Source organism: Theropithecus gelada, chromosome 3, assembly GCF_003255815.1.
Source record: "Theropithecus gelada isolate Dixy chromosome 3, Tgel_1.0, whole genome shotgun sequence".
Taxonomy (NCBI): domain Eukaryota; kingdom Metazoa; phylum Chordata; class Mammalia; order Primates; family Cercopithecidae; genus Theropithecus; species Theropithecus gelada.
This window is the reverse complement of record NC_037670.1, coordinates 146,639,304-146,663,703: the sequence shown is the minus strand read 5'-3', so window position 1 is coordinate 146,663,703 and position 24,400 is coordinate 146,639,304. Positions and strand designations below refer to the sequence as shown.

General features: G+C 40.5%; 1 protein-coding gene and 1 pseudogene across 1 annotated transcript in view; one reads left to right on the top strand and one right to left on the bottom strand.

Moving 5' to 3' along the window:
- Positions 1–557: 557 nt before the first annotated feature.
- On the bottom strand, positions 558–20,723 carry LOC112621680 (annotated as a pseudogene).
- AASS (aminoadipate-semialdehyde synthase) overlaps positions 14,894–24,400 on the top strand; it is a 67,897-nt gene continuing 58,390 nt past the window's right edge. The window contains exon 1 of the mRNA XM_025381198.1: positions 14,894–15,007. The gene's annotated coding sequence lies outside the window, so the exon portion shown is untranslated. The remainder of the gene's footprint in view (positions 15,008–24,400) is intronic.

Sequence of the window (24,400 nt, the reverse complement as noted above, 5' to 3'; positions counted from 1 at the left end):
TTCCTCAGAAGCTGGGACTACAGACACATGCCACCATGTTTGGCTAATATTTTAAAACAACTTTTGTAGAGATGGGGTCTTGCTGTGTTGCCCAAGCTGGTCTCGAACTCCTGGCTTCAAGTGATTCTCTCACCTCAGCCTCCCAAAGTGTTGTGATTATAAGTGTGTGCCACTGCCCTTGCCATATAGTCTATTAAAAAAAAGAAACTATGCAAAAATATTTAATATTTGAACTAATTATACATATAAAATGGTATTAAAAACATTAACACATATAATCACTTTCAAAGGTTTAGGGTTTTAAATTTAACAGAAAAGGGAGTGAAACAATGTTTGATGAAAACGATGCAAGTGTTCATGCAAAGATTTAATTTTCCCTCAAACAGCAGGATACGTTGGACCCAGTATAATGGACTCTCATACACCATCATACAATGAAGAAACAATACTTTCAGAGAATTATCTGTAGGTGAATAAATTAAAAATGTCAGAGTAAGAAACATACTGTACATAAACATACACATGAAAAGCCTAAAAATACAGCTGTGACAAGAGACTTACAACTGAATCAAATGCAATTTGAGAAAAGCTACAAAACATTTGCTTTGTGTAATCTCTGCATATAACTTTAGAAACAGAGATTTTTGCCCTGGACTGGTATAACTAAAACATCCAAAACTTTTACTAACATTTAGCATAAAGGTGCTGATTTCCTTGGCATACAAATTTTTTGTCTTATTTTCTTTTTCTTTCCCAAATCCACCTATCTGATTAAATATACTGAGTAAATTTTATTTTATTTTTTAACGCTGCTTTCTGAGTGTTCTTTGCTATAAGTCCATCTTATGGAACCTGAGTTTTGATATCCTGCCCATAATTGTTTTCTATTTCATATTTTCCTTGATTTGTATTTGATCAGTATCTTAGCTCATGTCTACCGAAATCACATGATCTAGAATGTTTTTTGTATCTCTCAACTGACTTCCAGTAGTGGTCTGAGTTTGCTGGTGAAGTGAAATACCTCATAGAACCTGGCTTTTACCTTCTCTAGAACTCTTTTCTTCCCTCCTACAACCACATCTCCTACAACCATATCCTGTTCAAAGCTACAACCATAAATTTTTATCTTGTTTCTTGAATTCCTATGGAAGGAATCTGAGGAATTTCTTCTACTGGAAAAATATCTTTCCAATTTATATGGCTTTTCTGCTTTGCTACTACTTGTCTCGGTTTTATAGGTATTACAAAAATCTCTTGGCTCTTCAGTCCTGTCTCCAAAATAATACACTATTTCACCTGAAGATGGAGAGAGTATCTATCTTTCTCTTTCACTCGTGTTTTCTGATATTGTAACCTATCCTGCTTTTCCAGTAGTTTTTCCACTTCTTGTTTTTGGTTAAGAAAAGATGCTAAAATATTAGTTGAAACTGGGTTTCACCTTTCCTCCTCTATCTATCTGGTTTGAGGATACCCTAAGCGAATACCTCTTCGAATTTCAAGCAGACTTCGAACAGTTCCTCTTATGGTTCTTATGCTTTTTGTGACCAGAAGAGAATGAGGATGATGCAGAAACAGATTCATCAGCAGAAGAAACAGGAAGAGGAAGTAATTGATTTTCTTTTGTTCTTTAGCCTTTCTCTCTCTCTCTCTTTTTTTCTTTTCTTTTCTTTTTTTTTTTTTTTTTTTTTGAGCTGGAGCCTCACTCTTTGCCCAGGCTAGAGTGCAGTAGTGCAATCTCGGCTCACTACAACCTCTGCCTCCCAGGTTCAAGTAATTCTCCTGTCTCAGACTCTCGAGTAGCTGGGATTACAGGTGCACACCACCATGCCCAGCTACTTTTTTGTATTTTCAGTAGAGACAGGCTTTTCACCACGTTGGCCAGGCTGGTCTCAAACTCCTGACCTCAAGTGATCTGCCCGCCTTGGCCTCCCCAAATTCTGGAATTTGGGGAGCCACTGCGCTTTGTCTCTTGTTCTCTTTTAAGAGCTTATGTAACTTTCTTCACGTGTTTCTATTTTCTTTGTTTTCTGCTTTTCTTCCTTTTCAGCTTGTTTTTCTCTGTACTTACTTATGAAGTTTCTGCGAGGCAGTTTTTACATCTTTCAAAGTCTCATCCAAAGCTCAAGCTTTCTTCTAGTGACTTTCAGCATTTAAAAACTTTTCTTCTTCTAACTACCTTCTTCTTTCTACAAGTGTCTGTGAGTTGGAGAGTTTTGTAATGCAAGCTCAAAATCTTCTGTTGCTTTGGTCAGACTTCCCTTTGTCACATTTAACCCTCCAAGAAATGCCAGTGCTTTGTTTGTTTCTAGAGTTTTATTGTATTCATTCACAGCATCCACATGGCATCCAATCTTAAACTGTAATCTTCACCTATTTTAAAGCCCAAGATACATATTGATTCTTTCTTAATGCAGAAAAAAAATTGTCTTAAGAGAAATTATTGCTCTGCAGGCCTTTCATTAAATGTAGTGGATGGTTGTAGCGACACGAATGGAACTGGAGTACATTATCCTAAGTGAAATAACTCAGAAACAGAAAGTCAAATACCACATGTTCTTCCTTCTAAGTGGGAGCTAAATAATGTGTACACATGGACATATGGAGTAGAATAACAGACATTAGGGACTCAGAAGGGTGGGATGGTGGAAGGAGGGTGAGGAATAAAAAAATTACCTATTGGGTACAATGTTCATTATTTTTGAGATGGGTACACTAAAAGCCCAGACTTCACCAGTGTGAAATACATCTATGTAACAAAACTGCACTTGTATCCCCTCAATATGTTTTTTGGTGGTGTTTTTTGTTTTTTTGTTTTTTTGTTTTTCTGAGATGGAGTCTCGCTCTGTCACCCAGGCTGGAGTGCAGTGGTACACTCTTGGCTCACTGCAAACTCCGCCTCCCAGATTCAAGTGATTCTCCTCCCTCACCCTCCCGAGTAGCTGGCATTACAGGCAGGCACCACCACGCCCAGCTAATTTTTGTATTTTTAGTAGAGACATGGTTTCACCATGTTGGTCAGGCTAGTCTTGAACTGCTGACATCATGATTCGCCTGCCTCAGCCTCCCAAAGTGCTGGAATTACAGGCATGAGCCACGGTACCTGGCCCTAAATATGTTTTTTTAAGGTGCTGGATTAGATTAGTCTATTCCTACTTTTTCTAGAAAAAAATTACTCCTGGATTTACAAATCCCACTGAACTCTGCGTGATGTTTTTGTAGGCTCCAAAGAATTGTTATTCAGTTCAATACGCCTCCTGTAGCACAAAGGAAGTTCTTCAGGGCTAATTACACCTAATTTAATACCAGATAGGTGTGGTGGAAGAGACGCAGTATCGAGAGATAGTGCAAGCTTTGCATGGCATCTATCAGTATCCTTGATTCCAGCTTGAATGATGTCACCAGTTTGATAGGATGATAAATAACCCCTATGGTTATTATGAGAAGACACATTTTTTTAAAAAAATTATGCTTTAAGTTCTAGGGTACATGTGCACAATGTGTAGGTTTGTTACATGTGTATACATGTGCCATATTGGTGTGCTGCACCCATTAACTCATCATTTACATTAGGTTTATCTCCTAATGCTGTCCCTCCCCACTACCTCCACCCCACAACAGGCCCTGGTGTGTGATGTTCCCCTTCCTGTGTCCAAGTGTTCTCATTGTTCAATTCCCACCTATGAGTGAGGACATGCAGTGTTTGGTTTTCTGTCCTTGTGATAGTTTGCTGAGAATGATGGTTTCCAGCTGCATCCATGTGCCAACAAAGGACATGAACTCATCCTTTTTTATGGCTGCATAGTATTCCACGGTGTATATGTGCCACATTTTCTTAATTCAGTCTGTCATGATGGACATTTGGGTTGGTTCCAAGTCTTTGCTATTGTGAATAGTGCCGCAATAAACATACGTGTGTATGTGTCTTTATAGCTGCATGATTTATAATCCTTTGGGCATATACCCAGTAATGGGATGGCTGGGTCAAATGCTATTTCTAGTTCTAGATCCTTGAGGAATCGCCACACTGTCTTCCACAATGGTTGAACTAGTTTACAGTCCCGCCAACAGTGTAAAAGTGTTTCTATTTCTCCACATCCTCTCCAGCACCTGTTGTTTCCTGACTTTTTAATGATTGCCATTCTAACTGGTGTGAGATGGTATCTCATTGTGGGTTTGATTTGCATTTCTCTGATGGCGAGTGATGATGAGCATTTTTTCATGTGTCTGGAGAAGACACATTTCTTAATGGAGAAAGACCTGTGATTTCTAAGCAGAATGTATCTCCTATGATGCCACTTCATCAACAAATCAACACCATGAAAAATTAAAATTCCTGTATAAAACTAGTTTTTCTAATCACTAAGTCACCATGCTCAATAGTTTGGAAAAACAGCTCTCTCCAATCTACACTAGGTATCTCCATAAATAGTTTTAAAGGTGGCATGGCTGCATAATAATCTTCATTGTCTTCATTAATTTCAGAAGTTGCAGTTGTCTCTGCTTTCCAGGGGTGCAAAAAGCAGATCTGCCTCTTTGAAGAAGAATTTTTGCATTTTATTGTTATCAACTCTCTTATCTTTTCTGCTGTATAGCTGCTGCAGGGGCAGAGGGCTCAGGCAGGCTTGGCAGCTGATCCCAGGACGCTACACCAGTGCAGATTGTCCTGCTCTTCGCTCTGGAGCAATGATAGCAATAATGGCCCTGTGGCAAATCAGTGACTGCCACAGAAGGTTTCAGCAGATGGCTAGAGATTGCTGGGCCTGACAGCCAGTGGGAAGCTGAGGAGGAAGCCTGGAGACCACTGGAGGCACACAGCACAGTCACTTAGATGATCTTTCACATTGATTTAGAGGGATAAGTATGGCTATTTCTACTCGGTTATAAAGATGTGTCTTCTCAATCTTAAAATTTCTAATTCAGGAGTTACAAGAATTTCTAATTCAGGAGTTATAAGTTAAAAAAACAAGCATTTAAAAAAATGTCAATGTGGCCAAGTATGCTGATTATTATCTGAGTGCTCTATCACATCCATTCTCCAGGCTGCTCTGCCTTGTTCTCTGCCCTGGAGGCTAACCTCTATTAACGGCATCTGCAGAATTTGCCTTAGAATTTCTTGTTTGAAGTTGAGTTAATGAGATGCTCTGGCCAATGTTTGCAGCTATGGTAACAATGTGGTGGATTGTGGGGGTGGACTGGGCTCTTCTGGCTACTCTAGGGAGTGTACATAAAGAAAAATGATAACCTTAAAGTCTAGAATGCCCAGCTCAAAGCACATCAATGGAAAACGAATAGCTTGAAAATGTCAGAAGCACCTAGGAAACATATTTTGCAGGAAGGAAGGCTTGATGAACTCTACCAGGTGAAGAATTCTGTGCAATGTGCTGGTGAAGGATAGGAGAATGGATGTTGAAAGTGGGAAGCTGTTGTTGTCAGTTTAGGTCTTGTAACCAGCTAGTTTTAAGTTAGTTGTTTTTCCCCTTTTCCATCATACATTTTATAAAGAGAACTAATGGTAGTTAACATTACGATTTAGTTCCATAGGAAGCGTGACAGAACTGACATCACTCAGCAATTACACCGTGGCTGATAAGACTTTATGCTTCTCCTGTGTTGAGGTCAAAAATTTTTATTCAGGCAAAGGTCAAGACTGGATGCTGAGTGGCAGAAGAGGTGAACTGTGCTGGTGATTCTGTTTGCTTCCCCCTACTCATGCCTTGATTCATAGCATGCCCTTTACCCTGGGTATCCCAGGACACTGATCTCTATAAATTCCATGACCAGGGTTCTCTTGCCCTTTTGCTTCCAGTTGGGTTTGACCAAAGCGATGACACAGCAGGTTATTGGATGGCAGGAGGAGAAAGAGGCTGGAGTATTTTCCTATCTCTTCTACCTTTGCTTGGCCACAGTTTTGGCAGCAGCTGCGTTGTATAGTTACAGCTTCTTTCGAGCAATTTCTCTTCTATGGCTCCAGACTTTTTCCAGGCTCTGCAAACACTATTTCCCATTCTTTTCCCTTTAGTTCTGGAATGACAATAATTTCCCACTATTGATTGTCCCTAAGTGTTACATCACACTGTTTCTGTTTCTTTAACCTTGTCCATAACTCTTTAGATAATATTTTTATTAAGCTCACTCGGTTACAGTCTTTGTGTTTGCCTTTTATTTCCTGCTATTCCATTGACTGATATATTATGGAAAGGAGGAGAAATTGGGAGGGACCAGATGAAGGCAACCATTGGCACTGAGATGCAGTTGCAAGTGGTGGAGCAGATGCAGCTAAGAAGGCAGAAAGCAGAATTCAGAAAATATGGGCACAGGCTGGGTGCCGTGGCTGATGCCTGTAATCCCAACACTTTGGGAGACTGGGCAGGAGAATCACTTGCGGCCAGGAGTTCGAGACCAGCCTGAGCAACATACCAAGACCTCGACTCTACAAAAATTAAAAAATTAGCCAGGTGTGGTGGTACGTGCCTGGAGTCTCAACTACCTGGGAGGCTGAAGCAAGATTCTGAGCCCAGGAGATCGAGATTATAGTGGGCTATGATCACACTACTGCACTCCAATCTGGGTGACAGAGAGAGTCCCTGTCTCAAAAAATTAAATTAAATTAAATTAAATTAAAATCTTCTTGAGAAGACAATAGGGTCTCCTGATAGAGACCTGGGAAATTTCTTAGTACCTTCAGTGATTCATTTAAAAACAAATTGTAAAGTTGGCCATTCTTCCCTCCATTTTGTTACTCTCCATCTGTTTCATTTGAGCGTGATATCTTTTGACTTTTCCTTACATTTTGGAGGTTTTAGGGCCCAGTGTACCCTGCATAATAATGACAATAATGCTTCAAGATATGTTTTCAAGATAGTGCATACCAACTTTTGGATAAGCTTTTTGTCAGCCTACCTAATGAAGAACCATGATTTACAGACTTGTCAGGAATCAGGTAATCAAAACCAAGCTTATTCCCAGTACTTTGTTTTCACATATTTATCGTGAGATACTTTTGCTAACTACGTCTGTAGAAATTTCCAGCTTTGTGTCCCTTTCTGTCTTTAATCAGACATGTTCAGTAGATTGCAGCCAACAAGCATGTGAAAAAAGCTCAACATTACTGATCACTTGAGAAATGCAAATCAAATTTTATTTCTTCATTAGACTTCCAGGAAACTACATTTTCCTGGAAAAGTGGTTCTAAATCCTCTTAAAATAAACTTCCACTCTTGTTCTGAAACTTGCCTCAGTCTCTTTTTCTTCCTCACGCCCCTCAGTTGAATTATTTCTTCTGAGGAGGCAAGAATTGAGGTTGCTGCAGACCCGTAAGGATTAGTCACTGGTAACTTGGATATTATTTACTGGTAACATAATGAGAATCTCAAACCTGAGTTGTTCAAAACCAAACTCCTGATCTTTCTCCTACCCTGCCCTTCAAGTGTCTTCCCCATTTTAGTTAAAGGCAACTTATTGTTTCTACATTGTTGATGCCTAAAATCTTAGTGTTACTCTTGACTCATCTTTCTTTCAAATTCCACATCTGAAAGTTGGCTGGGAAAGTTTTACAGGGAAATTGTTCTTTTTTTTTTTTTTTAAATTTTCTGTCTGGAGGGCAAAGGCCTAGCTGCAGGCATTCTGGAAGGAGGAAGGGGTTTAAGGTTCCCCATGAAGTAAGTAAACTTTGGCTTATTCCTCCTACTGTCAGCCCCTCATCCTCTACTCACTTTATTTTTATCTACCCTCCCTCATTTTGTTCCTTTTTCATTTCTCAGTTTTATCCAGGTCCAAATCTACTTCTTCACATAACTGCCCAGATTCCTCAGCCCCCTACTCTGTGTGGGGCAGCTAGTTGATCCTGGTGGATTTCAAAGACACAGAACTCTAGTCTCTGATTTTAGAAGTAAAAACATTAGGGCCTAATGAGCGGTGGCTCAGGCCTGTAATCCCAGCACTTTGGGAGGCTGAGGCAGGTGGATCACCTGAGGTCAGGAGTTTGAGACTAACCTGGCCAACATGATGAAACCCCTGTCTCTACTAAAAATACAAAAACCTAGCCAGACGTGGTGGTGGGCACCTGTAATCCCAGCTACTTGGGAGGCTGAGGAAGGCAAATTGTTTGAAGCCGGGAGGCAGGTTGCGGTGATTAGTGTGGTGTTGGTCTTGACACATCATTTTTGGCATACTAGGCATTCAGTTTCTTAGGATAGAAGGAGTATTTATCTTAACTATGTTTACAGAACAACTCACAAACATTTTGGAATTAACCTGTGTATATAGGTGCAGACAACACCCTGTTTATTAAATTCTTGCCTTGTGTGTGTGTGTGTGTGTGTGTGTGTGTGTGTGTCTTACTGTTGTTTTGTTTTAGAATCTTGGGTTGTTCAATAACAGTAAATAAGAAGACAAAAACGTCTGTTTCTATCATGGGCAGTGTCAACAGTTTATCATCCAATGAAAGCATCCTCCTCTGCTTTTCTTTTTCTGTCCCTTTTAAATTCTATTATGTTTGTTTCTGAGGAGCTACACAGATGGCAATTAGCATGAGAGTCAGTTGAATGTCAGGGATACTTTCTCCATTTTACTTCACATTTTTTTGCTGTGGCCTTGCCTATACTTTGATTATTTTTCGTAGCTGCTACTTCTTACACGGCTATACACACACACACACACACACACACATACACACAGACACACATAATATGTATACATATATATACATTCTTTTTATTTCCTTCTCATCTCAATAGTGAAATGACTACTTTAAAAGATTGCTTTCATTCAGTTGATCCAGATTGAGACTAGAAGGAAAAATCTTGACTCCTCTTTTATTTCCTGAGAAAAGGAAAATAGTTCAGAGTAGTCTGAGGAATATGAGTTGTGCAAAATTTATCAGACCCAGAGAGACATGAGTATAGGACTTGCCCATAGTGGTGGTGGTGGAGGAGGACAATTATTTAAAGCAATTTTGTTCCTAACTAGCTGCCTTATCCATTATCTCCATGTTCCTGGGATTTGTGATACAAAGAACAATGTATGGCCAGTCGATAGCAATAATGTAAATTATTGGTAAATAATTTAGGAACTGCCTTTTCCTTTCCTTTAAAAATTTACCTGTACCCGCTGATAATGGGAGTGTATATTCAGGGCAAGTTGAATATATCCTCTCTAGTTCTGGTCCTCAAATTTCAACCAAATAGACTCTTCACTTATATTAAGTTTGCCTCAGTTTTTTCCTTTAGGTCGACACTCCTAAACCTGGTCTGTTAGCTGGCTCTAGCTCGACCCCCAGAAAGATTACCTGTGTGTTTTATTTGTGCTTTAACTTTTTCCCGTCTTCTTCCTCAATCTTTTCTTAGTTCTTTAAAACATCTTTTCTTTTGAGACTTTTGCTCAAAAGAGGATGGGGAAGGGAACACTGGATTTTCTTCCTTGCGTTGAATACATTAGATCCATTATGTCAGCGAGATGCATCCTGAAATTTGCATTCCCCAAATTTGCTTACATTATTACAAAATATAACTTTCATGCATTCATTACAGTGATGTGTAACTGAAAATTCAAAAGTCCTGATAGACTTGTGGTAACAGTTACTAAGCGGGTAGCAATGAGCAGCAAATCTGCCCAGTGAGGTGTACCACTCGTGTAACTCTCAAAAGAAGCCACAGACCATTGGGAAGTTTTTTTAAAAACATTAGAAACCAATACAAGTTGACCCTAAAAATGCCAAGAGGCTTGGAATTTTCTTGAATTTTTTTTCAAGAAGGATTCCCTAAATATGACTAATGGCAGAGGAGGTAAACTAGGAATTAGCTTTCTTTCCTTCTTTCATCTAAGGGTGGTGGTTGTAGGGGAGAACAGTCTTGGTTGCACGAAGTGAGATTCAGATTTACCTGTGGGTGGTTCCTGCTCTTGTTTTACTTGAATTGATTTTTAAATTCTTTGCAGGTAAAAAAGGTGTGTGTTATTTCCAAGATAATATGGGAGTTAGGCAACAATAGTAATTTTCATTTAAAAACTTTTCTTTTCGAAATTACTTCTTATTTTGAATTTGCAATTTCTGCCTATAAGAACGTTCTGTTTACAATAAGTAGAATATTTTATTAGGGTGAGTGTATCATAGATGATATTGTAAAAATTGCTGTTCATTTAAGAAATACAATTAGTCTTGACTATGTCATCCATAGGTTCTTGGAAACTATTACTTTAAGCAAAATGGCATACATATGCTTGTAACAAAGTCATTTTTCTTATCAATGTTATAACAAAACTATGTTGAATAAAATTATGTTATTCAAAGAACTGCTGCATGTTGTTTTGCTTAAAGTCACTGTTTCCAAGAACCTGTTGATGATGTTAAGTGAGGACTTACTGTATAAAATTTTGAGAAATAAATGGAACACATTTAGGAGCTTGCTGGATTTCTTCCTCCTTCTCCTCTCAAATACCTACTTGTTTTCTCTTTATAGAAAAACTTATTTAAAAGTGAGACTGGGTTCCAAATGCGATGAAAGGTGAGGGGGTGATAAAACAGGGCAAACTAGTAAGCTTTAACATTAGCTCACATATATTAAGAACATGGCTCATTTAATCTTGACAACCCTATGATGTTCTCCACTGTCCTGATGGGAGAAAGCGAGATTTAAAGAGACAAAGTGACTTGCTAGTGAGTGGCAAAGAAGGGATTAAATCTAGGTCCCATTCACTCCAGTTCTCAAGTGCCAAACCACTACCTTTCAGGACCTCACAGGAAGAACCAGACTAAAGTAGAGAATGACCATGGAAGAGAGAAAGCCAACGTAGGTGAGAGAAAGAGGCAGCCTGAGTGGCCTAGACTCAACTTTCCAATTTCAGGAGCATGGACTCGGCACCCAGTGTGGATGGAAGGGGTCTCCCTTATTAAAAATGTTTGAGGGGTTGATTGCAGGAGCTGACTTGAGGGGTATCCAAGGTTTGTTTTTGTCTCTCATCTGTTATCCCTTTCATTATAAAGAAATTTCTGAGATCTGTCGCACTCATTACAACAAATGTCACCACACCAAAAAACATTCAAAATTCCTCATTTCAAGAACCAGTATTTCTCATGTGTATATTTTGCAAAATTTCTAAAGTAAAGCAAGAGAGAAGCACACTGAGCCTCAGGTCCTCATTGGATTCATGATGGTCCAGGGCCCTCTCCCAGCTTTTCCTATTTAGGAATTAAATTTCAGCAGTTTTTCCATGAGTGTTCAGCCATTTGCAGTGGGACTCACAGTGACCCGTCATACAATTCATTCATTTCAACAAGCAGTTGCTGAAAACATTTTGTGTTGAATATTCTCCTTTGAACCCTCTAGAATTTCTGTCCCTTTCTGCACCTGCTCTGCCCCCACAATGGGAGGGGACCTTTTTGGGCTGCACTAACAATCTGGCTCTATTTATGTTCAATTAGTAGAAGCCACCAGCAGGAGATAAAGGGGCAGGAGCAGAGTGAAGTAAGATTATTCCTTCCCTATGGAAGAACAGGGGTCTGCAAACTATAGCCCAGATGCCCTATCTGACCTGCAGCCTACTTTTGTAAATTAAGTTTTATCGAAACACAGCCACACATATCCATTTAAATATGGCCTATAGCTGCCTTTTACACTCCAGCCAGCAGAGTTGAGTAGTCATGACATGACAGAGATGGTATGATCTGTGAAGCCTAAAATATTTATTTCCTGGCCCTTCACAGAAAAAAAGGTTGTTGACCCCTGCCTTAGTAGGTTCCTCTTCAGGTAGGATAAATCTTTTTTTGTTTGTTTTTGAGATGGAGTCTCACTCTTGTCACCCAGGCTGGAGTGCAGTGGTGCAGTCTCGGCTCACTGCAACCTCCGCCTCCCAGGTTCAAGCGATTCTCCTGCCTCAGCCTCCCAGGTAGCTGGGATTACAGGCGCATGCCAATGCGCCTGGCTAATTGTTGTATTTTTAGTAGAGACAGGGTTTCAGCATGTTGGCCAGGCTGGTCTCGAACTCCTGAACTCAGGTAATCTGCCCACCTTGGCTTCCCAAAGTGCTGGGATTACAGGCATGAGCCACTGTGCCCAGCAGGCAGGATTAATCTTTAGGCAGCTTTTTTCCCGCCAGAAACACTACTGTTGGTTGAATGACACTCCCTAAAGTTACAGCTACAGCTACCGTTACACTACAGATAGAACTATTCCTGAGTTCTGGTAACTATTTCTTTCCCTGGCCCTGTTTAGGCCTACGAGTGATTGTCAATGTTGCTAGCCCCAGGAACTACATGACACATATACTGCCACTTTCCTTTATCCCTGCACACACTCAGTCCTTTTGTGTCTCCTAATTTACCCAGTTGGATTGTGCCACCTATTTCCTGCTGAGACCCCGACTGACTTATTATATGCATAGCATCGTACTAGAAGCAATGAAAAAAAAAAAAAAGAAAGAAAGAAAATAAAAGAAAAGAGGAAGTGCAGCACTTTGGGAGGCCGAGACGGGCGGATCACAAGGTTAGGAGATGGAGACCAGCCTGGCTAACATGGTGAAACCCCGTCTCTACTAAAAAAATACAAAAAACTAGCCGGGCGAGGTGGCGGGCGCCTGTAGTCCCAGCTCCTCGGGAGGCTGAGGCAGGAGAATGGCGTAAACCCGGGAGGCGGCGCTTGCAGTGAGCTGAGATCCGGCCACTGCACTCCAGCCTGGGCAACACNATAAAAGGAAGACTGTGGTAAGTACAATAAGAGAGGCCAATACACAAGGGAGAAGGGGAACAATCACATCTGGCTGAAATATTCAGGAAAGTTTTCGTTATTTAAGTGGCATTGAGCTGAACCCCAAAGGGCTGGTTAGTTTTAGAAAGGTGCATATTTTTGTAAATTAGAATTACAGATAAAGGTATAACATGAAGTATTTGGAGGAAAATAAATAATGATTTCCAGTTTCTTTAGCAAGACACTTGACAGAGCACTTTGGCCATTATCTCATTTTGTTCTCATGACTCCAGGAAGTAGTTGCTATTATTAACCCATTAACAGATAGTGGAGCATAGGTTTTTTTTTTTTTAAATTGAGTAACTTGCCCGTGATTTACAACTCGAAGGAGAAAAGTAACGATTCTTACATTCTTACCCACATGCTTAATCCTTAGGAAGATAGCAAGGCATACATTGTGTTTCAGTGGTGGTTTCAGGCTGGTTCTGCTGCAGAAATAAAGCTAAGGTCATTGATTTTGGCCACATCTGAAGCAACTAACATTATGAGAAGAACTTTGGGCTAATGTTCCACAAGTACTGGGTAGTCTCTGAGACTTTTTGCTTAGGCCAATGAGACAATTAGAGTTGTATGCTTAAAAAAATATGGACTATGTTGTATATAAAAAGGGGTTTGAAGTAGGGTGATAGTAGTGGGGTTTTTAAAGGACAGTGTCAACACCACGGGTAAGCCCGAGAGACCAGAGGAAGAACTGAAGTGACCGTGGCTTTTTAAGTCTGGACAGGTGGTGAGTAGGAATGCAGTGATATTAATAACAGAGCAGGTGAACACAAAAGGGAAGGCTTTATTTTATTTTATTTTATTTTATTTTTTGAGACACGGTCTTACTCTATCACCCAGACTAGAGTGCAGTGGCATGATCATGACTCACTGCAGCCGCAACATCCCCGGGTTCAAATGATCTTTCCACCTCAGCCTCCTGAGTAGTTGGGACCACAGGTATGTGCCATTACACCTGGCTTTTTAAAATTTTATTTATTTTTTATTATTTTTATTTTTAGTCGACACAGGTCTTGCTATGTTGCCAAGGTTAGTCTTAAACTCCTGGGCTCACTTGAGCCCAGGTCTCCAGCCTCAGTCTCCCAGAGTGCTGAGATTACAGGTGTGAACCACTACACAGCCTTTGGAAGACTTTCCAAGAATGATAAGGGATCGGATTTTGTAAATGTGAAGCTAAAGATACGAAGAAAATTCTAACTCTACTTACAGATAGAATTCTAATTTGGGGCTGGGCACAGTGGCTAACACCTGTAATCCCAGTGCTTTGGGAGGACGAGGTAGGAGGATAGCTTGAGGCTAGGAGTTCCATACCAGTGGCCTGGTCGACACAGTGAGACCCCATCTCTACCATAAATAAATAAATAAATAAATAAATAATTTTATCTGCAATTCGAGATATGAGTGGAGTCTCAAGAATGTTCTGGCTATTGTTGACTTAAGAGTTCAGTAGCTAAATACATCTATGGCAGGTATAAGAAGAGTAAGTGGTGGAGAAAGTTGTAAAAACAGGAGGGAAGATTAACTTCTGACCATTGACTCCTTGGGGGAATCACAGCGGGGCTTCAGACGATTTTTCAGTTCCTAGTGCTGGGGATAGTGTCTATGAAATACGTTTTCCTCCTCCCTCCAGGCCTCCTACGTAGTTAGGACCTTTCAAGAACACTGGACATTGCCATATGCACATGAACACACTCAGATTTAATTTCTCAGATTCTCTGCTTGCTGGCTTCTAAAACTGTTGTAAGAACTGTTATCTGGCTTCATATGCTTGTGACAAGGCGGTGAAATGCTTTGAAAAGTGCCCGTAGCTAAACAAACGTGAGGTACCGGCACTCGCAACTTTTCCCCAGGAGATGTGCACCTATATTTAGCGCGTAATGCCCCGACTATTTTCGTTGTTTTCTGTCCCCGCCGGCCTTCTGCCACGGACAGTTACAAACCTGGTCGATAATTATCCTGGGAGAACTCGAAGTCCCAGCTGAGAACGCAGGTCGGAGATCAGAGAGGCAGAAGGACCTTGGGGAGGAGCAGGGGCCGGGCATGACGTAGCACCTGCCAGGCCGCCGATTGGTGGAGGAGAAGGTTGTTCCCGCAGGACGGCTGCTGATTGGCTACGGGAGGCAGAGGCGTGACGTCCTTAGAAGTTGAGCAAACACCTCCTACTTCCCGGGCTTCCATCCCAATTTCTGCTAGGAATTCGGAGCCTCCCCTGCAGCGACTCAGAAGATCCGAGGCGGCGGGGGACAAGTCGGCGCCCCAGAGCGGACGAGGTGAGGAGAGGTCCCGGAGGAGAGCTGAGCAGACGGGCGGGTGGGCTTAGCCTATGAGATGCGCTGGAGATCGCGGGCCAGACTCGGGCTGTCGCTGGGAGGGGCCCGGGAGCCTGGCCTTCGGGTCCTGGTGCGGCGAGGCGACCCGGGCCGGGCCGAGAGAAGGGAGAGGGCTGCGACCATTCGGGCCTCCCTGCGAGGAATGGAGGGAGAGCGCAAACGCAGAGCGTTTCACTGCGAGGAAGGGAGGGAGAGCGGTCAGTGCAGCTCCAGCATTTCTAAGTAGAAAGGCGAGAGATTGCAATTCGGATTTCTTTTCTTTCTTTTTTGGAGGATAGTGGTGGTGCTGTGGCTGGGGAATAAAGAACTGCTTAAGCTGTGGAAACAACGCCTTGTTACTTTTTGGACCGCGTGCTTAGAGGGGACTTCTGGCTGAGGGGCGGTGGATGGAAATTTCGGGGAGGTTCCTTTCCCCTTCCCTCCCCACACCCGGCGTAGCCAAACTCTGATCACAAACTTCTCTCCTTGTCCATCTCGGGCTGCCCACTCTCCGAGACAGAGACCCATTCTCCAGCAAGGATCGGAGAGACGGGTGGAAGTGGGCGCCTTGCAAGTCTGGATTTCCTGAACTCCTAAGCGCCTGCGGGGCTGTGCGGACCGTTGTGAGCGCTCGCGCGGGAGGGGGCGCGGGGAGAAGCAGTTTACCCACCGTTGAGTGGGGCTGAATGTCTGTCTATCCTGACAGCTTCAGAAGAAGAAATGTGCTTTTCAGATACTGATTTCAGGGGAATGGGGGTGGGGGGAGCGGGAGAGAGAGAGAAAGAGCGCGCGCGCGAGAGGAAGAATGAGTTCAGTAACTTGAACAAGGATTAACATTTTTTGATGTTGTGGGTCATCAGTGGGGAAGGTGCAGCTGTGAGATGTAGTTATACACAGGACGAAAAGGTCTTTGACTGAAGGACTGCGGCTTTTCAATACTTTATTTTAAAAACCCCAAAACACTGATGGCACTTTGGTGTTTCTAGGTTTGTGTATTTTGTCCCTTGCACTCCCCTCTTCTTTTTTTCCCACGAAGGTGAGTGAATCTAGGGCTACATGACTTGGCTGTGTAACCTGGTGGCCATTCTGCAAAGTGAGTTAGGTGGACAAAAATTGAAGCCAATTTACCAGAATCATTTTCCTACTCTCCAGATAATCATATTTGTTATCAGTCTCACTTTTTTTTTTTTTTATTATTATACTTTAAGTTGTAGGGTACATGTGCATAACGTGCAGGTTTGTTACATATGTATACTTGTGCCATGTTGGTGTGCTGCACCCATCAACTCGTCATTTACATCAGGTATAACTCCCAATGCAATCCCTCCCCCCTCCCCCCTCCCCATGATAGGCCCCGATGGCGTGATCAGAACTTTGGTTTATTTGTCACTGAATTTTTTTCTCACTACTCCTTTAACAGACCTTGGTTCAGAATTTTGGAAATGATCTTTGGTGTGTAAGAAACCACCATTTAACAAAACATTTTCACTATTTTCATTTATACTTTTATTAATTTTCTCATAGAAATAACATTACAAACAGTGGTAAATTTTTTAGGTAAGGCCACAAAAGATTCTATGCAATTCATGGAAACAAACATTTGGAATGGGAAATAACCCCCAAACATTATTACCACATTCACTTAATCTAAGGTGCCATTAATTGTAAGATGCATCCCTATATCGTAGATGCTAAAATGTGTAAAAAAAATTGTCTTAAATTTGATGAAATACAACATTAAAATAGTAATTTATTTATCTTGAACATCCATGCCTAAAGTTTGAAGTTGAAGAGAGGGCTTATTGCCTCTAATTATTTTTTTTCGAAAATCATGTAAGGGTGGGGGATTAATATGGAGCCATCATGAAGGCCTTACTATGGTGTGACAGAGGAAAGAAATGTTAGCAGCGGTTGTGCTTGCTTTCGAGGAGTAGGCAAGACTGGAGGCTTTTTCTTCTCTTAAAATTTATTGTTTATGACACACAGCAATGCTCAGCACTTTATGCATACTAGCTCAATTAAACGTCACAAGAGCCCTAAGAGGTAGAGGTTCAGATGACTCTCATTTTGCACTTGATGCACAGACAGGTTAAGTTGCCAGTCAAGGTCACAGAGTAAGTTTGGCCGCCAAAGAACCCAGGAGAGAAACCAGTATTCCTTTGAGGTATCCATCTTCTGTTGCAGGCTCTTGGCTCCTGTTCCATGCTATTAATGCAGGTAGCGCAAGTGAATGTCCACTCTTTCTTGATTGTGTTTTTGGTATTTTGTTTCCCTGTTTGGTGTACTTTAGCTAGAAATTAATAAGTCAGAGTGCCTATTTATGTTCTACATTTCTAATGTTTTTGTCATTCACAGTGTCCAGTCACTACTATGCTTAATAGAATCGGAATATCGGAGCCCGAAAGGGACTTTAGTATTATATTTTAGTCTGGGCAAGGAAACTGAAGTTGAGAGGAGGAACCCTACATCTAGTTATGTGTTCCAGCTCCCATGTCTAAGTTTTCCCGCTACACTGTACTATATTTCATAACATTCGCTGATCTATGAGATCTTGGAAGAGAATAGAGATTTTTTTTTAATTTTTTTTTTTTACAGGGTTGGCGGATGTGAGTCTCTTCTTATTCATGTGTCTATTTTGTTTGTTTGTTTTCTTGCTGCATAGGTCTTTATAATGTTTATTGAATTTGCTCATTCATTTGTTCATTCTTTCTTAAAACACTTGCTGTTTTCCCATGTGCCTGTCATTGGGAATACAGAGATGAGTAAAACACAATTCATACACATTTACAGTTTAGCAAAGAGACAGACAAGTAAGCAGATAAGCATTTTGGACTAGACTCCAATTTAGAACTAACTTTGTATTCCATTTCAGTGAAGCTAAAATTATGAGCTACAGACCAGGAGAAATATGTGTCATGCTTATGGATAACTTTGAGTAGGTGATGGGCTGGGGAAAATATGAAAATTCTCAAACCACATTAATTAACACTAATAGACCTCCTCCCCCAAAGTCTACTATTTTCTTCTTAATCCGGTAAAGTATTTTATAAAAAGTTTAACATGGAAGCATTAAAAGAATGTACCCACGCACAGGAAGTGAAAGTATAGAGAGCAGTGTTAATGCAAGCCCAAGCTTAGTTCTAGCAAGCCTTGAAATGGAGAGGGATTTGGATTCCTTCTAGGCCATCAGCCGGTGCTCTGTTAATTCTGAAACTCTTTTTAACCTTTCCAAAATATATTATGGTTTTGATACCTAGTGTGGACCAAGACTCATAGCCATAGAGCTGCCACACTTATTTACAGACACCAAGGCTTCTTGAGAAACCATGGGTTTTAATATATACTTGTTTGTTTGTTTTTTTTTTAAGTTACTTGGAAGGGTGAATATAAATAATTAGTGCTGTTGATCCATGAACTTATTTTCTTCATCTAAAGACTACATTACTCCATTCTTAGTCTCAATATTTAATCACAATGTATGCCTGATTATTGCAAATAATTTGTCATTGAGAAATCCCCCGTGTGATTTGATAGTTTTGGTTTGAGTCACTGAATTATGCCGTAGTGAAGTTATTTTAAAGATCTAAAATAGATGGACAAAGAGTACGTTCCTAACTGTGGTGATTGAAGTTGGAACATTTGGCCTTAATTTCTTCAGAAATGAATGTGTGATCCTTGATACATATACCAATAGAAGTGACAGGAATTAAGAGGAGCAATGAATGCTTAGTTCATTCTTTTTTTTTTTTTTTTTTTTTTGAAACAGAGTCTCGCTCTGTCGCCCAGGCTGGAGTGCAGTGGTGCAATCTCACTGCAAGCTATGCCTTCCGGTTCACGCCATTCTCCTGCCTCAGCCCTCCGAGTAGCTGGGACTACAGGCGCCCGCCACCGCACCCAGCTATTTTTTTGTATTTTTAATAGAGACGAGGTTTCACCGTGGTCTCGATCTCTGACCTCGTGGTCCGTCCCCCTCGCCCGCAAAGTGCGGGAATTACAGGCATGAGCCACCGCGCCCGGCCGCTTAGTTCATTCTTAAGTTCTTGTAATGCTTGTGCATTGTTTTGCTTAGGTAAGTGAACTGTAAGCTTAAAAAGTATTCTGAGTGGGTTGGTGCTATGGGAAGGGTTGAAGAGACTTAAAGAATTTTTGCTATTTGATGGAAGACTAAAAAGCTCTATGAGAATCTCAGCTCTCTTCATCTACCCACTTCTCTTATAAAAACTGCAAAAATTAAATACATCATTTGGTTTTTTCTTTGTTTGTTTGTTTGTTTGTTTTTGAGAAAGTCTCACTTTATTTTCCAGGCTAGAGTGTAGTGGCATGATCTTCACTTACTGCAAACTTCGCCTTCAGGATTCAAGTGATTTTCATGCTTCAGCCTCCCGAGTAGCTGGGACTGCCAGCATGTGCCACCACGCTCAGCTAATTTTTGTATTTTTAGTAGAGATGGGGTTTTGCATATTGCCCACGCTGGTCTCGAACTCCTGAGGTGATCTGCCCACCCTGGCCTCCCAAAGTGCTGGCATTGTAGGCATAAGCCACTGTGCCTGGCCAAATACATCATTTTAAGGCATAAATACTGCCTGAAAAGTAGCAGAGAGAAAAATCTTGATTGAGTTACATTTAAAAAGTTACACCAATGAGAACAACAGAGTGTCTTTTTGTGACATCCATTATGATGAGTCATTATAAAAATACATAATAGAGGCTTGGAAAATGCTTTCTATAAAACAGAAAAAAAATCCCCTATTTCTATGGGCCTCACTATTCTTATTTGTTTTTTGTTTTGTTTTGTTTTTTTTGTTTTGTTTTGTTTTTTGTTGAGATGGAGTCTCGCTCTGTCGCCCAGGCTGGAGTGCAGTGGCCGGATCTCAGCTCACTGCAAGCTCCGCCTCCCGGGTTTACGCCATTCTCCTGCCTCAGCCTCCCAAGTAGCTGGGACTACAGGCACCCGCCACGTCGCCCGGCTAGTTTTTTGTATTTTTTTTAGTAGAGACGGGGTTTCACTGTGTTCACCAGGATGGTCTCGATCTCCTGACCTCGTAATCCGCCCGTCTCGGCCTCCCAAAGTGCTGGGATTACAGGCTTGAGCCACCGCGCCCAGCCCACTATTCTTGTTTGTAATACAAGATTTTAGATTACATTCTATCAGGCCCACTTTGACTCTAATATTTGGATAAAATCAATAATTAATAATTCACCATCAGATATCGACCAGTACCATTTAATTAGATAAAACTAATCCTGAACATGGGCAGGGACTGGATCACTGCTTCTTTATATCTTTACCAAGTGCATCATGCTGTGCATATCTTAGGTAGGCCCCAGATATTTTTTGAATTAAAGAGAATCAAAAGCATTTGTCCCATATTCCATGTACAATTTTGATAACTCTATCAAGAAACTTTCTGGATTTCATTATAATTTAAATATTAGAAAATATTCATACTATAAGCAAATGAGTAGCTGTTTTTATATTAATATATGTAATTGTACAAAAGACAAGTCTGCTCACACTCTGAAAGGACCTTTCTAACCACACATGAGATTCTCTGTCCTGAGAGTGGCTTTTCTTAAATATAATCTTTTATAAATAGACTTTATAGAATCTGCTTTGCTTTGGTTACTCCATGTGATTTAGAATGATGGTGTACTCAGTGACCATAGCACAGCTCATGGTCATTGACAGAAAATGGTGGGATAAGTATGGAGTGCTGAGCTCTGTCTTTGTCTCTCTCTCTCTCTCTCTCTCTCTCTCTCTCTCTCTCTCTCTCTCTCTTTTTCCTTTCCCTTCTCTGGAAAATAATAAAAAATACAAAGAACATTCAAGCATGATCTTTCCTCTGATTCTCATGTTTTTGTTGCAAAGTTGGTAATTAGTAAATTAAGAGATTAAGTCTTGCTCCCTTGAGAGATGGAAAGATAAGACAGTATCATAGAGTATGTTCTCCTATTGCTACTGGGCAACTTTCACGATTATCTTCCTGTCTCAGTACATAGAAGTTCCTTCTTATCCAAGTTTTCACTTTCCATGGTTTCAGTTACCCACTGTCAATCTGGTCTGAAAATAGGTGTATAAAGTACACTAAGATATTCTGAGAGAGAAAAAGAGAGAGAGAGAGAGAGATACCACATTTACATAACTTTTATTACAATATATTGTCATAATTATTCCGTTTATTAGTTATTGTTGCTAATCTCTTTCAGTGCCTAATTTATAAATTAAACTATATCATAGGTATGTATGTATAGGAAAACACATAGTATATATAGGGTTTGGTACTATCAGAGAATTCAAGCATCCACTGGGGGTCTTGGAATGTATTGCCACAGATAAGCAGGGGCTACTGTATCTGGCTGCAATTCACTATAATACTCCCATGACTTTTAGAGACATTTCAAATTCCTGATCAGTTTTAGGTAAGTAAATAAAAGTGTATACCTTAGTGGTGTTCTGTTTTACAAAAACAGAGAAGAAATCTTTTGAGTTTCATTTTTATATTTGAAATGTTAACCTCATGTAACAAAGGGAAGACTGTTACAATTTGTCAGAGGAAAAGTCTTGTACCCTACCCTTGACTGTGTGACACTTCTCTTTCTCTAATTTCCTCCTCTTTGTTCTTTCTAACTCTTTCTTTCCCCTCTCTGCCTCCTGCTTTTCTACATCCTCCTTGCTTGTGTTACAAGCTGTTATCAGCAACCAACACTATCGGGTAACCTCACTAGAGCTGGTGGTGAGTAAACCCCGATCTTCCCTCCTTCCTTCATTGAAGGCATTCCAGAAATATACATTGAATTTACTTCCTGTATTCTTTAAAAATACCACAAAATCCAGGACAGAAAAAGCTAAAGCAGCCCCCGTTGGCATTGCCATGAAATACTAGACAGCTGCAGTGCAATTCAGAAATTCTCACTGTTTCCTGTTTCTTGAAGACCTCAGAAGCAAATGAAGTGTAAATCTTGAAAGTTCTATTCTGAGCCAAGTTTTAAGGTTCAGGCAGTAATTAGCAGTTATACTAGAATCAAACTTTTTTTTTCTAAGCACCCAGAAATCTAGAATTTGTCTTGGCAGGTACTCAGGAATGATTTTCAGTATAAAGCAGGAAAAGCAGTCAAGAGAGGCACCGCATGCTGTGGGAAGAACGCTAATTCACTGTAACTGTTGAAGGCAAAGCCATATATACGGATCTGATTTCTTTCTGAAACAAGAGTTGGCTGGAGTTAACAGCATGTGTTGGATCTATATGGTGTGAATCTGTAGCCCTTGGCAAAGAAGAGAAAATTCCAGGTGTTAAACATTAAACTAGGAATCCTGCTTCTGCTTAAAAGCAACAGATCCTATATGACTCCAGTTCAGTTTCTTCATCTACAAAATGGGGATATGCATCTACTTAATAAGATTTTTGCAAGGAGGAAATAAGATGATGTCCATAAAGTGCTCAGCATACAGCTTGGCATGTAAGGCTTAATCAATGGTAACTACTGTTACATTTATTGAAATTATGAAAGTTACAGAAATTATGATTTAAGCCTTCCATGCAAAAAGTGAAAGTGAAAGTAGCATCCCAAATAAACTGAAGCTCAGTCCCAGGCACTTCTGTCTTTTTCCCTAGTCTTCCAAGGTAGTTGGCCTTTGCAAGTATATATGTGTATGTTACTTGTCTGTCTGTGTTTGTGTCTGTGTCTGTATCTGTGTCTGTGTCTCCTGCTTTCCCGCCCTATCCCAGACAAAGGAGGTGGTGGGAGAAGGAGCAGGGATTGTTACTGAGTGATGGATGAGTGAGGTTAAAATTCAAGCTTGGGCTAGAGGGGAGGGATTAAATTATCTGCACATGTTCCTCCTGTTGGAGTCAAGAATTTCGATTCATAATAAAAGTTACAGGGTTATGTAGTCATCTGTGAATTCATGAAACACAGCCCCTGCTGGGAAGATGGGACCATTTCTGGACAGATGTGTGTGTTCCAAGGAATCACTATCTTTGGAATTGGTCTTGTTAGGAACTAAGGGATTCAGGTTCTGCGGGACATTGCAGTTTTTCTTTTGGCTGCAAGAAGACTGAATGTTATGGGTTTGGGATTGAGTTTAATGCAGTCTATTTTAAAAACAAAAGCACATGAATAAACAAAAAATTAGATGCAGTATATAACAATGGTTTACTGAAATGTTGATAATCTATTTTGCATGCATCTTTTGCCCGGAGTAAATGCCTGAATTCCTAATCATCAGCAGTTTCTCTTGCTATGTGCAGCTTTCTTTCTTCTTGGCCATCTTCCTAAAGCCTTCTTAGCCGGACTCTTCGCTGTTTGGTCTGTTCTCTGATTCTGTTGTAAAGTGTCCTATAAATTTACTGTCTAGGTAGCAAGTAGTTGTTTGCCCCCGGGAAATGTACTTGTGTGCTTAATTGTTTGGTCAAGTCCTCCCCATCCATCAGGTTGGTGCTCTTCCAAGATTGCAGTCTGATGTAAAAGAAATATGTTTCACGCAGACTTTTCTATATATGTTAGCAGTGATGGGTAGGAAATTCTAGAAGGTATAAAAATCATTCAATCCTTATATTTTGCTGCCAACTTTACATGGAAAACTAAGTTTTAGCATTCAAATGATCCAGCAAATCATCATCTGAAATGACATTTGGCTACAAAATGTAGGTAACCATTTGAAGATGGATAGAATACTGTTAAACCTGGATATTTATGCTTTAAATATTTATATAAGATTTATTCTGCATAGGAATAAATGAACCTGCATAGAAAAATTAAGGAGCATCTGGGTGAAAATAAAATGTTTGCTAGTGTCACTTTAATTTCTTTAATTTGGTTGAAAGTATTATTTCCAATGTATTCTATGCTTTCTCCAGCTGAGGGATAAAAGAATTGCTTTTAGTAGGTTATATTTTTCAATCATTCTCTCCTTCATGTGCAGTCCTGGTTCTGAGACTAGGGGGACAAGACACTTTTTGTACCCAGAGAATGCTGCTTTGAGTAGAGTTTATTCATGAGAATGCACCTTGCCTGCCACTTTGAGAGAAGCCCATTACATTCATCATAGTAAGCCTTTTGTAACTATTTCTTGATGAATTACACAATCTTCTCACTTGAATAGCAGTCGGAAAACTGGTTGCGGCAGGTCGGGGTTTAATACAACAGTAGGAGGCCATGGTATGGAGAGGAAACTCAGGAAGAGGAACTGGCATGTTTAGAGCAACAAAGGGAAACAGAGAAGGTGAGGCTGGACTCTGTGGTGGAAGCAGAGTGATTTAACACTGCTTCTTACGCTTCTAACACCTATGGTGAAAGAATAGGTTTGTTTGGTTGATTGGTTTTCTTAAATTTTGAATCTGTTGAGGACCAATA